Source organism: Dasypus novemcinctus, chromosome 6, assembly GCF_030445035.2.
Source record: "Dasypus novemcinctus isolate mDasNov1 chromosome 6, mDasNov1.1.hap2, whole genome shotgun sequence".
In the NCBI taxonomy this organism is placed as follows: domain Eukaryota; kingdom Metazoa; phylum Chordata; class Mammalia; order Cingulata; family Dasypodidae; genus Dasypus; species Dasypus novemcinctus.
Window position 1 is genome coordinate 18,589,426 of NC_080678.1, and position 14,689 is coordinate 18,604,114.

Below are 14,689 nucleotides of genomic sequence, written 5' to 3' on the forward strand. Positions count from 1 at the left end.
ATCTTTAAAAAAAAAAAGGTAAAAGAAGGTCAATTTAACAAGCAATAAACATCTATAGTCATAATAATATAGTTGCTGTATATTAATTAACCAAATAGTGTACTATAACTTTGGGAGAGTTATATATGTATTGGGAGATTAAGGGGCAGTATTAGTATGCTAAGTTCTCATCTTCCTTAACAGAAAAGCTACTGATAATATCTAGACTTGATATATCAAGAAAGTGGTATAAATACATTACTTAGATAAATGGGTGTAAATACGAAGAATGCAAGTTTCTGTTTGAGTTGAATATTATTATATTTTTAAAGATTTATTTTTTATTTATTTAATTCCCCTCCCCTCCCCCGGTTGTCTGTTTTCTGTGTCTTTTTGCTGCATCTTGTTTCTTTGTCCGCTTCTGTTGTCATCAGCGGCATGGGAAGTGTGGGCGGCGCCATTCCTGGGCAGGCTGCACTTTCTTTCGCGCTGGGCGGCTCTCCTTACAGGACACACTCCTTGCATGTGGGGCTCCCCTACACGGGGGACACCCCTACATGGCATGGCACTCCTTGCGCGCATCAGCACTGTGCCTGGGCCAGCTCCACACGGGTCAAGGAGGCCCGGGGTTTGAACCGGGGACCTCCCATGTGGTAGACGGACGCCCTAACCATTGGTCCAAAGTCCGTTTCCCCTGAGTTGAATATTATTATCCCTACAGGGTGGAGCGAGCAGGTGGGAGAGGTAGGCTGGGAACTGCTAACACCTGGGCTCTTTGACTTAGGTCAACTTAGAACATACTGGCATAATATATTCCACTGATAAAACATGAAAAATATAGGCGGAAATAACCTTAATGTGAGAAGACCCCACTACACTCCTTCACCTTGGAGGGTGCTTGCTGCTCCTCCCGGCTGCGAAATAGCTGGTGGGAGTTGTGGGGAGGGAGGAGGCGGTGGATATGGTGCCCACAGCCCTGCTGAGGGGACGGCCCTGGGCAGCAGTATTTGGACCCCGTGGCATCAGTCTGCTTTCCCTGGCCCCTCTTCTCACCTTGGGACATCAGAAAGTGGACCGAGGATGGCCATCAAGGGTCACCCTGGGGCAGGCTACGAGATGGTCATGTGGGCAAACGCCTGCCCAAACAGAGCCATGGCTCTCTCTCTTCTGTGAGCTCTCCCTCTCCAGGATTTGGGGTGGGACACGTGGAGAGCACAGGTTGGCAGGAGGAGAGGGCCGAGTGGCCGCGAGCGGGAGAGCTGGGAGCAATCAGGAGCGACGGCGGTGAGGAGCCCGGTGTGGCTCTCAGGGCTCAGAAGCTCCGAGGCGAGGGGCAGCCATCTGGGGTCCAGGGTGAGGTGGACAGGGGTTACCAGATGAGAAGCTGACCACTCGGAGGCTGAGGCTTGGGGAGTAGATGCGTCACACCACGGGACAGGCCCAGGGTGGAGGGGGCTGCTCCAGTCTTCAGGGGGCCCCATCTTACCACAGTCCTGTTTTCTGTCTCCCTCATGGCCACATGAGCCCTTCGACTTACAGCGCTGAGTGAAGTCACCAGAGGGATGAATTAAGCCCGTGAAGAGCCAACAAGGGCAACGAGGGCTATCATTTCTGACGATAATGCCAGGGACCGTGCATGGCTGTGGAGTGAGGACAAGCAGGGTCCAAGCAGCTCATGGACTGCACACACCACTATGGACTCTCAACTCTGCTTATTCTGGAAAGAGAATGGACTTTATGGTCAGAAAGCACAGGGTTCAAATCCCAGCCCTGCTATATCCTGGCTGTGTGACCTTGGATGAGTTATTTCAGCAACAAAACCATAGTTTCCTCATCTATATGACCGGGTAATACTACTACTAGACTGAACAATCCTTTTAAGGATGAACTGTGATAAAAGTAACAACAGCCAACTTCCTCCAGGCCCTGGGCTAAGGGCTCCTGAGGAGTCACCTCACTGAATACTCACAACAACCTTATGAGGTGACGACTGCCATTCTTCCCATTTTATGCTGAGGCTAAGACACCCATGCAGGGGCCTGCTCCTGGATATTCTGATTTCATGGGAGGAGCCACCAGCACCCGCAGTTTAGTTCTTCAGGAGATTGTAATGAGCCTGTGTCCTTCACCAAGAACAGGAGCGCTCTCTGGCCCTTCCTCTCACCTCTTCCCTCCCTTCCTCCTTTCCTCTGGGCCCTCTCTGGGGAAGCACTGTGGGGTGGCAGAGCGCTGGACTTGGGACTGGGGCCACTGCTACAAGCCTGGCACCTTGGAATTTGCTTCTGTGTCAGGTGTTCCTGAGCTCTAAGGTGGCTGCACCATCTGCCCTGCCTCCTGCCTGAGGCTGTGTGGAAAGGCTGGTGTTCCTGAGACACCAAGCCAACGCCAGCAAGCGGATTGATGCGGTTGCTCTTTGCCTTTTTCCTTCTCTCCTGCCTTCCCCATTTTCCCAGAATTCTTTGTGGGTCTCCTATCCGTGCTCAGGGGCTCTCGCTGCTGTCCCTTGTTCCTCAGGAGCTGACCCCTCGCAGGCTGGGCCAGCGGATGTGGCCTTGGGAGCTGAGTGGGAGGGGATGGGAGCTGTGCCCAAAGAAACTGAGGAGGAGCAGAGGAGAAGCAAGCCGAGACCCTGCGTCCTGAGAGACTGAGACAGAGAGGCCGGGCCAGTTCCCGCCAAGCCCACGAGACCCAATTGCGCGATTCCCTGGTTTCCTTCATATATTTCCTTTTCTCGTCAGCTCATTTTCAGTTACCTGCAGTGAAGAAAACTCGACTGAGGCAGATGGTTCTGGGACTGACCAAGGGGTAGGAGCAACCCGGGCTTGACCAAGATTTTAGTGGCGAGAGAACAGTCACCCATGTCTTCCACAGAACATTCTAGAAGGCTGAAACAGAAGGCTCATTAAACCCCCTCCCGTCTGAGGAGATGGAGCCCCTTTCCCTCACCACCACGGCACCACCTGGGTGACGGCTGGAGCCCCCAGGAACCAGTCCCTGGGCTTCACCCAAGGATCCAGGAGGACGGTTTAGATCACGTCAACCGCGTAATTGTTAAGAAAGCTGAGTGGGTCCCCCGGGGCAGAGCCGGGTCCTTGGAATTTTACTAAGTGTTCCAGGGCAGTGCTTCTCAAACTGCAATATGCAAGTCAGACTCTTGTGAACAGGCGGCTCCCGACGCAGCGGGCCTGGGCGGAGCCTGAGCTTCTGCTTTTCCACAAGCTCCCAGGAGAAGGCGCTGGTCTCAAGGCCCCGTGTGAGCAGCCAGGACTGAGGTGATGCTGACGCTCACAGCATGACGGAACCTCGGGCCCTGCCCACCCTCCCGCTCGCCTCCCTCTTTTCCAGGAGAAACGTTCCGCCTCCAGGAAGGCCCGCCCGGCTTGTGAGGCCCGCGTGGGTGGCGGGCGGTTCTCCCAGCTGAGGTGGGGCAGCGGCGCCCGGCAGGAGAAAGCCGGAGCTTCAGGGCCCACGTCGCTTGCCATCTCTGCCTCTTGGTTGCAGTTTGAACCGGGACAAGCCCCTTAGCCCCTCTGAGCCTAAACTTCCATGGGGTTGCTCGGGAAGCTAATGAGATGCGGGGACAGGGTGAGTGTCCCGTACCTTACTTCTCTTTTGTTAATTGCAAAAAAGCGCCCTCCCCACCATGTCCTGTCCCCTGGCCCTGGCCACGCCTGCCAACACTCTTGGCCTGTTAGAGAGCTGTGAGTCACGCGTGGAGCAGACAGGGCCTGAGCAGTCAGGGCTTGCTGGGAAGCGTGGACATCCAGGAGGGCGGGCGGCCCCCTCCAACAGGCCAGCCCACGGGCTGGGGCCTGACCTGGCAGGAAACGGCTCGAGCACCTAAAGAGAGGGCCCCTCGGCTCGCCTGCGGGAGCTGCCCCAGAGGCTGGGCCAGCGAACGGCTGAGCACGCTGGACGCTGGGGTTCCGGCTCCGCTGGGGGACTTGGCAAAGCCGCTTGGCACCTTGGGGCCTGCCCTGCTACGGGTGGCTAATGGAGCTAACTTCTACTTGTCACTTCCTCCAGGGTTGATTTCAATAACTCAGACAAGAAAGCATTTAAAAAATATATTTATTTATCGTAGTAATTTGCCATTTTCCTCATTTTTAAATGTACAATTCATTACCAAAAATTTCCTGTCACCCCAGACAGAAATCTTTACCCATTAAGCATTAACTCCCATTGCCCCTCCTTTGCCCCAGTACCCTCTGATCTACCTAAGGAAAGCTTTTTTTTCCCCAAGATTTATTTATTTATTTCCCCCCCTCCTTCTCCTTCTGCCCTATTGTTTTTGCTATCTGTGTGTCTTCTCTTCTCATTCTCTCTCCTCTGATGGGGAGAGAGGTTCCTTGTCAATTGTGCCACCTCAGTTCCTGGTTTCTGCTGTGCTTCACCTTGACTCTCCCCTTGTCTCTCTTTTGATGTCTCTTTTGGCATGGGGCACTGGCTCACCATGAGGGCATGCGCACGGGCACTGGCTCACCACGTGAGCACTTGTATGGGCACTCACACAGGCACTGGCTTACCACGCGGGCACGCTTTCTCCTCTCTTTCACCAGAAGGCCCCAGGGATCGAACCCAGTTCCTCCCATATGGTAGGCGGAAGCGCTATCACTTGAGCCACATCCGCTTCCCAGGAAAGCATTTTTTAAGGGCCGTATTCAATGCACAGGCTCCTGAACCCACGCTATGTGTGTGGCTCCTACTTCTGACTTCTCTTAGAAAAAGTAGCAAACAGCCCGAGTGGGTCCTAGTGGGACCACCCAGGAAGGAGATCTGCTCCCGAGGACACACATGGGCCTCCAGTGCCTGCTGCTGAAGTCCCCTTGTAAGGACCTGGGGCAGAGACACAGCCGGCTCCACACTTTCCCCTTCACAGACAAGTATTGTCACCCAGGAAGCAGTTGGTGTCGCGCCCAGGAGTGTGTAGGGAGCCAGCGGCTGCTTTGGGGGGCCTGCAAGTGATGGTGGGAGCAGCAGGAGTCAAAGGGTGGGCCTGGTCAGGGCCTTCCCCCAGTAGCTGTCTCCTCCCCTGAGCCAGGTCTGGGCTACTGCTGGGTTGGCAGATAAGACTCCCTCTGGAAATCAGACTCTAAGATTTCTCTGCTCAGCCTGGGACTGCTGAGGGACTTTCCTGCCAGGGTCCTCTGGCCCCGAAAGGGGACCTTTGCCCTAATTCCAATGTTTTCCCTTATTCTTCAGGTTCTCTGTAATTATCATGAGGCTTGGTGAAGCCCCTGTTTAGTCCTGTATGTCTTCACCAGTTTCTTTTTTTAAAAATCCCTCCCGCCCGCCAGCCCGCCATGGCTCCCTTGACTGTTTGCTCATTATTTGCGGTTGTTGTCTGCTTGTTGTTTTTTGCTTGTTGTTTTTGCTTGTTGTCTGCTCGTTGTTTGTTGTCTGTTTGTTTTTTTTATTTTAGGAGTCAACGGAATGGAATCCGGGACCTCCCATGTGGGAGACTGGTGCTTGATTGCACGAGCCATATCCGCTCCCTTTACCAGATTCTTTAGGACAGAAATGGGGTGCTGCAGTGACCAGAGGTCACTCAACCCTGACCACAGCTCTGAATGTCCACTCTGTTCTGATATCACTGCATTGGACAGTACTGCACAGAAATGCTTGGGAGACCAGGGCCTCCCAGGGCTGGAGAGGGTGGAGAGGAAGCTCAGCTGTGGGCCCTGGTAAGCTATCCACCCCACACCTGATTCTGTAGGACCAAGTGCCACTGTATGAACACAGGACACCAGGCAAAGGGCTGGATGCTCTCTGGGGAAGGTCTGCTCTGCCTGGGTTCTCCCTGCACAGTAGCATATCCCTCACTGGATCTGCACATAAGGCATATCGTGCTCATAGGATCATAGTCACCCATCCATGTACCCACCCACCCATCTGTCCATCCATCTATTCACCTACCTGCCCATTCATCCATCTCTGCATCTATCTATCTGTCTGTCTTAGAGCATCTGATTTCATAACTGTAGAGGAGTACATATAATAGAAGGCAATATAAATGATATCCCTGGGATTTTTCAGCCTTCTTTCATCCCTTCACTTATTATTATTAATGCAAATGGCCACGGTCCAATCAAAGAGAGAATAAAAAGGAGGCGAGGTGGTCAGGGAAAGCAGAACAAGCTGCAGACGTCTGGTAGATTATTGAAAGGGGGAGAAAGTGTCCCATCACCCAAGTCCAATGCTTCTCCAACTGCCACGGCCAGGAACGTGTCTCAAATAGTCTCAGGAGTTAGGGACTTTGCCCCAAGCATCCAAAGCAAGAACAAACATTTTCAATGTCTTTTGTTTTATCTTATAATTTCATGCAAAATTGAAGTCTTCTCTATAAATTAATTGTTTATGTAAAGATTATGTTTTAAACTAATTATCACAGAACAAATCTGCAAGGTGGAGGGTCAGGCTTTTAAAATGTTCCCATTTTATAGATGAGAAAACTAGGCCCAGAGGATGAGGCTTGCTCATTCCTCTTGGAGGGAAATCCATCCAGATACCTCTGCTTCAGTCCAGGAGGGTCATGGCTCTGGCCCGGGTGGAGATTGAGATGCCCGCCATTGGGAAGGAGGGGTTGTGCCCCTGAAGCATCGGGCCAGGTGGGCCAGGATGAGGTCAAGACTGCGTGGGAGTGCGGGCACAGGCCTGGGAGACCCCGCAAACCCAGGGTCTCTCAGGGAGAGAGACATCTGAGCCTGTCCATTTCAAAGCTTTTAGATTAAAAAAAAAAAGTCTTGATGCTGCAAAAAGGATAAACAATTTGTAAAGTTAATTGGCCCAATGGATAGGGTGTCTGCCTACCACATGGGAGGTCCGTGGTTCAAACCCCGGGCCTCCTTGACCCGTGTGGAGCTGGCCCATGCGCAGTGCTGATGCATGCAAGGAGGTCCCTGACACGCAGGGGTGTCCCCCGCGTAGGGGAGCCCCACGCGCAAGGAGTGCACCCCGTAAGGAGAGCCGCCCAACGCGAAAGAAAGTGCAGCCTGCCCAGGAATGACACCGCACACACGGAGAGCTGACACAGCAAGATGACGCAACAAAAAGAAACACAGATTCCCGTGCCGCTGATAAGGATGGAAGTGGTCGCAGAAGAACACACAGTGGATGGACACAGAGAGCAGACAACTGGGTGGAGGGGAGAAGGGGAGATAAATAAATTTTTTTAAAAACCTTAAAAAAAAAAAAGAAAGAAAAAGAAATAGCTGCTATGAAAAAATACTCCCAACACATGCAGAGAACAGGGACACGGAGTCGTGCTATTAATGAAGTAATTATAGAATTAACTGCACAATTAATCATGTTATTTCATGACAGGAGGTGTCCAGCAAAGGAGCACACATTTAAAGTTGTTCAGTTCAGGGGAGCGTAACCTCCGGTCACGTCCATGAGGTCCCACCCCCACAGGGGTGGTGGAGCTGAGTGACCCCTGGGCCCCAGGGGCCTGGTTTCCTTGGAGGTCAGGAAAGGCGACAGCCTCTCTGCCTCCCTCAGGACTGGGCTGAGGCTGAGCAGTTCCACTGCGGATCTAGGTCAAGCAGGGTCCCGCGTCAGCACAGCTCACTGTTGCCAGCCCTGGGATTTCACACCCAGCAGATTCTGGAATCCCACAGAACGGAGGCTGGATGTGCTCAGCATTGCCACCAGCCCCAGTGGTTCTCACACCCATGAGAAAAGGAGAGCTAAATGCTGGTGTTAGGATTTCACGAAAGGGCGTGTATTGGGGCAGGTTGCAAGTGACAGAAAATCGCTTCATGCTAATAATCATTTTTAAAAAAGAGGGTGGGAGGAGGGATTTCTCAGTTCCTGTACCTGAGAAGCCCACCGGGGTAGCTTGGAGAATTCAGGAAAACGCTTCAGGAACCCGAGCCTTCGAGGCAGGCCTGCCGGGGCTCCTTCTCTCTGTGGGTCGCTTCATTCCCCCCTGCTGCAGGGAGGGCTCTCAGAGACGCTCAGACCAGTGAGGGACTGAAAAGAGACTTTCTTTCTCCCACGGTCTCTGTATCGATTCCAGGGAAGGAGTCTGCCTGGCCTGGCTTTGGTCAATGTGCCTGACCCAATCCTCTGCTATCGTGTGGCCGGAGGTTGGGATATTACGGTCAGCCAGGCCTGGGTCAAGTGTCCACTCCCACGGCTTCAAGTCCCAGAGAGAAGTGTTTGTCACCTGAGGAAGGGGGAGCGCCCGCCAGGCAGGCCAAAGCACCGATTGCCACGGGCTTCTGTCGGGAGACTGGCCAGTGTTCGGAATCCCCTGGGGACTCTCAGCACACCTGTGGGGGGGGCTCCCCACCCTGGGTCACCACCTCGTGTCTGCACATCTCCCCCCTAATCACTGGACTGTGAGTGGAGGGCAGGGACTGGGTCCTATTCACACACGGGTACCCAAGGTGGTTTAGTGCATACTGAGTCTCTACTGGGGTCAGCAACTTTGCTTATGTCACATTTAGGAAACAGAGGCAGAACTGGGGGATTAGTCTAAGAGGATTTGATTCTGTGAATAGCTTCATGAAGCTGAACCCAATCTCCAGCCTATTCTGTGAGCCCCACACACTGCTTTGGGAACACTCGAGAAATATTTGTGCCGTATGCTGAGGCTACAGAGCAGGTGGGTGCCTGCCTTGGCAGGTGCTATACTATTCAGGCACAATAAAATGTACACAGAGTTATATTTGGGAAGTACTTGTCATCTGTTGTCAATTTTCCTTTGTTCTCTCTTGTCAAAGTGTAATCTTCAAAAAGTGAAGTGCATGGCTTTATGCAAATATAGAGTGAACATGTGTCAAAGATTTACAAACTGATTAATGAGGGAGCTAGAAAGAAGGCAAAATCGGTTCAAAGAGTACAGCTGAGTATTTATAGTCATTTAAAAAGAAATGTCAGGGCACAAGCAGTTGGGTGCCCGCCTACCACATGGGAGGTTCCAGGTTTGGTTCCTGGTGCCTCCTAAAGAAGACTAGCTGACACAACGAGCTGGCGCTGCACTGATTGAGATGATATCATGAAGAGACACAACAAGGAAACACAATGAGAGACACAAGAAACAGGAGCAGAGGTAACTCAAGCTATTGGGCACCTCCCTCCCACATGGGATGTTCCGGGTTCAGTTCCCTTCAGTTCTCTTCCTAAAAAGAAGAGAGCACACAATGAACAGACACAGAGAGCAAACAGCAAGCACAAACAATTGGGGGTGGGGGGAGAATAAATAAAATAAAAATTAAAAGAAATGTCAGGATGAAATTGTTAGATTTGATCAAAACTGGTTAATGCCCTACAGGGCAATAAAAATCCATAAGCTTAAAGGTTATATCTTTTACTGGATAGCATTTATTTGCATCTCTGCCAAACGAGAGCTATAGGTTAGCACAGAACATCACAGAGTTTGAGCCCTTGATTAATAGTCAACAGCAAAGTTGAACAAAGCTACATTTCCCTACGTGATAAAAAGTCTGACCACATCAAATTTTGGTAAAGATGTAGAGTGGAATGAGTTGAATGGTGGACCCCAAAAAATATGCCCACATCCTAATCCCTGAAACCTCTGGACATGACCTTATCTGGGAAAAGGGTCTTTGCAGATGGAATTAAGTAAAGGATTTTGAGATGAGTTCATCCTGGCTAACTTGGGCGGGCTCTAAATCTTATGACAAGTGTCCTTGTGAGAGATGGAAGAGGCGAGACAAACATGAAGAGGAGGAAGCCATGTGGTCACAGAGGTTAAGAACTTGGTGTGATGCAGTCTAAGGTCAAGTGTGCCCACAGGCACCAGAAGCTGCCAGAGGCAGGAACGGAATCTTCATTAGAGACTCTAGAGGGACTGCAGCCTGCTGACCTTGACCCAGGACATCTGGCCCCCAGAACTGTGAGGGAAAACTTCTCTGTTGCGTTAAGCACCCAGTTTGTGGTTATCTGTTGTGGTGGCCCTACGTAGTGGAGACATGGACAAAGCAGATTTGGCTCAACTGGTAGAGCATCTGCCTACCATATAAGAGGTCCAGGGTTCAAACCCAGAGCCTCTTGACCTGTGTGGTGAGCTGGCCCACATGCAGTGCTGATGCATGCAAGGAGTGCTGTGCCACACAGGGGTGTCCCCCATTAAAGGGAGCCCCTAGTGCAAGGAGAGCTGCCCAGCACGAAAAAAGCGCAGCCTGCCCAGGAGTGGTGCCGCAAGATGATGCACCAAAAAGAGACACAGATTCCCAGTGCTGCTGACAAGAATGCAAACAGATACAGAAGAACACACAGCGAACGGACAGAGAGCAGACAACAGGGTGGGGGTGGGGAAGGGGAGAGAAATTTAGAAAAAAATTTTAAATAAATTAAAAATAAATAAAAAACAAACTTGGTATATCCGTACAACAGAATACTATACAGCAATTAAAAGGAACGGACTCATCTACACAACAGTGTGGTTGACTCTCGAAGTCATTATGCTGAGTGAAAGAAGCCAGACACAAAAGACACTAGTATATGATTCCACATATATAAAATTCTAGAAAAGGCAAAGGTATCGTGCCAGAAACCAGATCAGTGGTCCCTAGGGCTGGAGGGTGAGGGGTTGGTAGCAGTGGTGGCAAAGGGGCATGGGGGAACTTTTCAGGGTGGTGGAAACACAACTGCACGTATTTGTTAAAACTCTTCAAATGTTATGCTTAAAATTGTTGTCCAAGTTTTCCGTCATGTTTCCTAGTGCCATAGACACCCCAGTCAGCTCTGTCATCCGTTCTCCTCTTCCATCCCCTGACACACCATGTGAATGCCCCAACCCCCAATCATTTAGAAAAAGGAAACTGGCCCGATGTTGGCCCAAGGCACCAGAGGCTGGCTTGGCCCCACTCTGCGTGGCACTGAGCCCGGGCCCATGGAGAGCTTCTGGACTAGAGTCTGAGGCCATTTCAGCACCCCTCTGGCAGCCCCCAGGAGCCCGGAGGCCAAGAGCCCCGGCAACACCTGCAGGAAGGCCTGGGGACACAGGTGCAGCGGAGATGGCGCCAGGACGGCCGGGCAGGGGTGTGGCAGCCTGCGGCCTGCAGGTGCTAGACCGGGGGGGCCCGGCCTCCGAAGAAGCTGGACACGCCAGTGTCCTGTCAACCGTCCCTCAGACTGCTCAGGGTTGACGTTGGTGCCACAGAGGCCGAAGGCAGTATGTGGGATTGACCCTACTGCCATACGCCCCCAATCTTTGGTCCCCAGGGCTACCCTCAGGGACACTGTGAATGAGACAGTCTCTTCCCGGGGACTGTTGCTTCTGTAACAAATTACCAAATGCAGCGACTTGACACGTGTTTATCATCTGACAGTTCTGGAAGTCAGGAGTCTGACGTGGGTCTCACTGGGCTCACATCAAGGTGTTGGCAAGGCTGCGTTGCTTTGGAAGCTCCAGGGGAGAATGTTTTCTTGCCTCTTCCAGCTTCCAGGGGCTGCCTGCTTCCTTGGTTCACGGCCCCCTTCCACTCAAAGCCAGCAGTGGCCTACTGAGTCTTTCTCACACCACATCATGCTGCCACCGACTGGTCTACCTCCTTCTGGGACCCCTGTGATTCCCCGGGACCCCCCCCGCCTAGTCCAGACTCGTTCCCTCCTTAAAGGTTGCAGGTAGCACTAGCAAATGTAATTCCAGGGGTTGGGATGTGGACATCCACCCTCAAGTAGGGTCACTCCCCAGGGGAGGGCAGGCCTAAGTGCGGAGCTGGACAGCGAGTAGGAGTCAGCCAAGAAGAGGGGTGGAGGGTGTTTGGGGCCGGGGGCCTAGCTCATGCAAAGTGAGAAGGCATCGCATTCGGGGAAGTGTAAGTAATTCAGAAGCTCTCTGAGTAAGGAGGGGGAGCGGAGATGAGGCTGGGGTGGGGAGTGGTGGCCACACCAAAGACTTCTTTCTGCGGGTGATGGGGAGCTACGGAGGGTTTTATGTAGGAGAGCGAAGCGATCTGGTTTCTGCTCTGGAAGGAGTATTCTGGCTGCCTCCTCCGGCCCTCTTGAGGCTCACCTGCTGCTCCAAGGATATTATGAAAAGGGCTCAGCGGGGGGTGTGGGGGGGTTGGCATCCCCTGGGCATGCCATGGCACCTCCCAGGCCCCCTCACCCTGACCTGGACCCCGTCCCTCTGCTGCTGGCTCCTGCGCGGTCTCCAAAACCGCCAGAACCACGCCACTCCCACCAGGCAGCCTCAGTGGAGGGGCCTCGTGAGAAAGCCCCAAGTCCCCTCCTCTCCCCCCGGCCCCCGAACGCGCAGCAGGCCGCCGACCTCTCTAACAGACCCTGCGGGAGGTGGGGACCTAGGGGAGGATACAGCACACCGCACAGAGACAGCTGGAGACTGGGCCAAACGTGTTTCCATCAGCCAAAGATCCAAAATGAGTCAGCCCCACAGGGCGGGGTGGGTCCCCCAAGGACGCGCCCCAGGCCCTCCTGGCTCCCTGGTCTCAAGGCCCACCCTTCTCTGGGCGTGGCCCGGGGCCAATCTCCGGCTCCACCAGCTTTTCAAGCCTGAGGGGCTGGCCCAGCCGTCTCGCCCTCGCCCTCGGAGGTGATTCCAGAACGCGGCACCTGCGGCGGGGTCTGCACTTCTCCCCAGAGGTTGGGCAGGCCCCCCCCCGGTGGGCCTGGGCTCTCCCTGGACCGCCCTGGCGGCCGCCTCCGGCTCTCTCCAGGCTCCAGGGGTGCCACCCCGTGTCCCCGCAGGGTGTTCCCAGAACCAGGACCACCTGCACCCGTGTTGGGGAAGCAGAGCCTTCTCTAAGGCGACCCGCTTCGCTCAGCCCCTGCTGCTCTCTGGCCGGTGTTTAGAGACGGAGGGGAAGAGGCTTCTGTCTCTTTCTCGGGCTCCCACTCAGAGCCTGAGACCCTTGGGCAGGGCTTCTTAACCTTTTCTGTTCCACGGACCCCTTTGCCAGTCAGGTGACAACCACGGAGCCCTTCTCAGAACGCAGCGGCAGGTAGTTTCATGACACTCCTCCAGCGTCGGGTCTAACGACCACCGTAACGCCGGATCAGCATAAGCGACCTTTCCAGCTACTCCCACGCGTGGAAGGCCATGCGACATGCGCACTACCGCGGTTCCCTGCGTGTACTCACAGGTGAAGGAACTGCTCGAGTTCAGTTACAGGCCAGAGAAAATAAGGACAGTAAGTTGATTTTTTCAATTCAAGCACACGGACCCCCTGAAATCTTCCCACGGACCCCCAAGGGGCCTAGCCCCTGGTTAAGAGCCCCTGCCCTGGGTGGAGGCGGCGGGACCCAGGCCCAGACAGGGCTCGCCACTCTGCGGCGCTGCTGGTGGGCGAGGCCGCCGGGGCCACACGGGCTGGTGGAGGATTTCCAGAGCCTTCCACAACTCCCTCAAGGGAAGCTTCGTTCTCTCCTCCAGCAGGTGACTTTGTCCAGCGGCCCCTCCACGCCCACCTTCTCGCGGTGGGGACGTCGTAAGCACGTACCGGCCGCCACTTTGGGCAAAGCTTTGAGGCGGGGGGTGGGGGAGCAATGCTTACTCTTCATGTGATAGTTCCACGGGGGAAAGCCCTTAAGCATGATTTTTAATTTTAATTAAGCTTCCCCTGGCTGCCTTCTGGGGAATGAATTGGGAGATCTGGGGAGAGAAAGATCCTTTCCCTCCTCCCAATGCCATGGGGAGAACCGCTGGGGAAGGGACGCCTCCTGCTGCTCCAGAGGCCTGGCACACCCACCCACCCCCCTGCCGGGCCTCTGCAGAGCTTCTTCCTGGGGACCCTTCCCAGAGGCCAAAGTGCATCAGGCGGGGCCTTGGAGCCTCTCCCTGCCCGGGAGGACTCCAACACCCGGGGGCACTCCCGAGGCCTTTCCCTCTCTAACCTGCCTTTGCTGTGTCAGCAAGACCTGGATTTCATCCAGGCTCTGTCGCTTCCCAGTGGCTTACCCCTGACACACTGCTTTACCTCTAGAATTGTCCGTTACTTTATCTGTAAACTAGGAATGATAATAGTCCTGCTGCCAGCAGAGTGGGCTGGGTGTGATAAGAGCAAAGATCTTAGTGTGGTGGCCAGCAGTAAATAGTAGCTGCTGGTGATAGTTTTATCCTCTGCCTATCTCACAGTTCTAGATAGTTCTATAATAGACGGAGAGGTGGGTAGGGGTTCACTCGGGCACCATCAGTGCCCAGGTTATGCCAAGTTCCCTCGAGCCCCCAAGAGAAGCCCCAGCAGCCCATCTCTGTCGTTGGCCGCCAGGAACCATGGGCAGGCAGGACAGGAATGAGAAAGGGGCTGGGAGAACCCCACAAGGGCGCGCTCCCCCCTTGCGTCGCGTCACCTCCAGGGCCAGACATGTGGCGCGCACACATGCCTCTGGTGATCTGGCTGCAGACCATCTGCAGCGAGCACTATTGTTCATCCAGATGATGTTTTCCCAAAGCCAACAACAAATGCTCTTTCAAGTTAGCGGGAACTTGGATGATAATGCTGGGAACAGCTCTGCTCCAACGTGCAGCAATTAGCTCGAACCCAGCATCAGTCAGCATTTCTGGTTAGGCTTTGTGGTTTTTGTTTTGTTTTTAGGAGGTGCGGGGGATCAAGCCCCATACCTTGTACATATGAAGCAGGCTCTCAACCACTGAGCTACACCTGCTCCCCTGGCCTTGCAGTCTTGATGGTCATTTTTGTTATTGTTTAATGGAGGGTAAAGGAGGGGAGAGTATAATTCTTTTCAATGTCTCCCATGTGCCAGGCAAATAAGT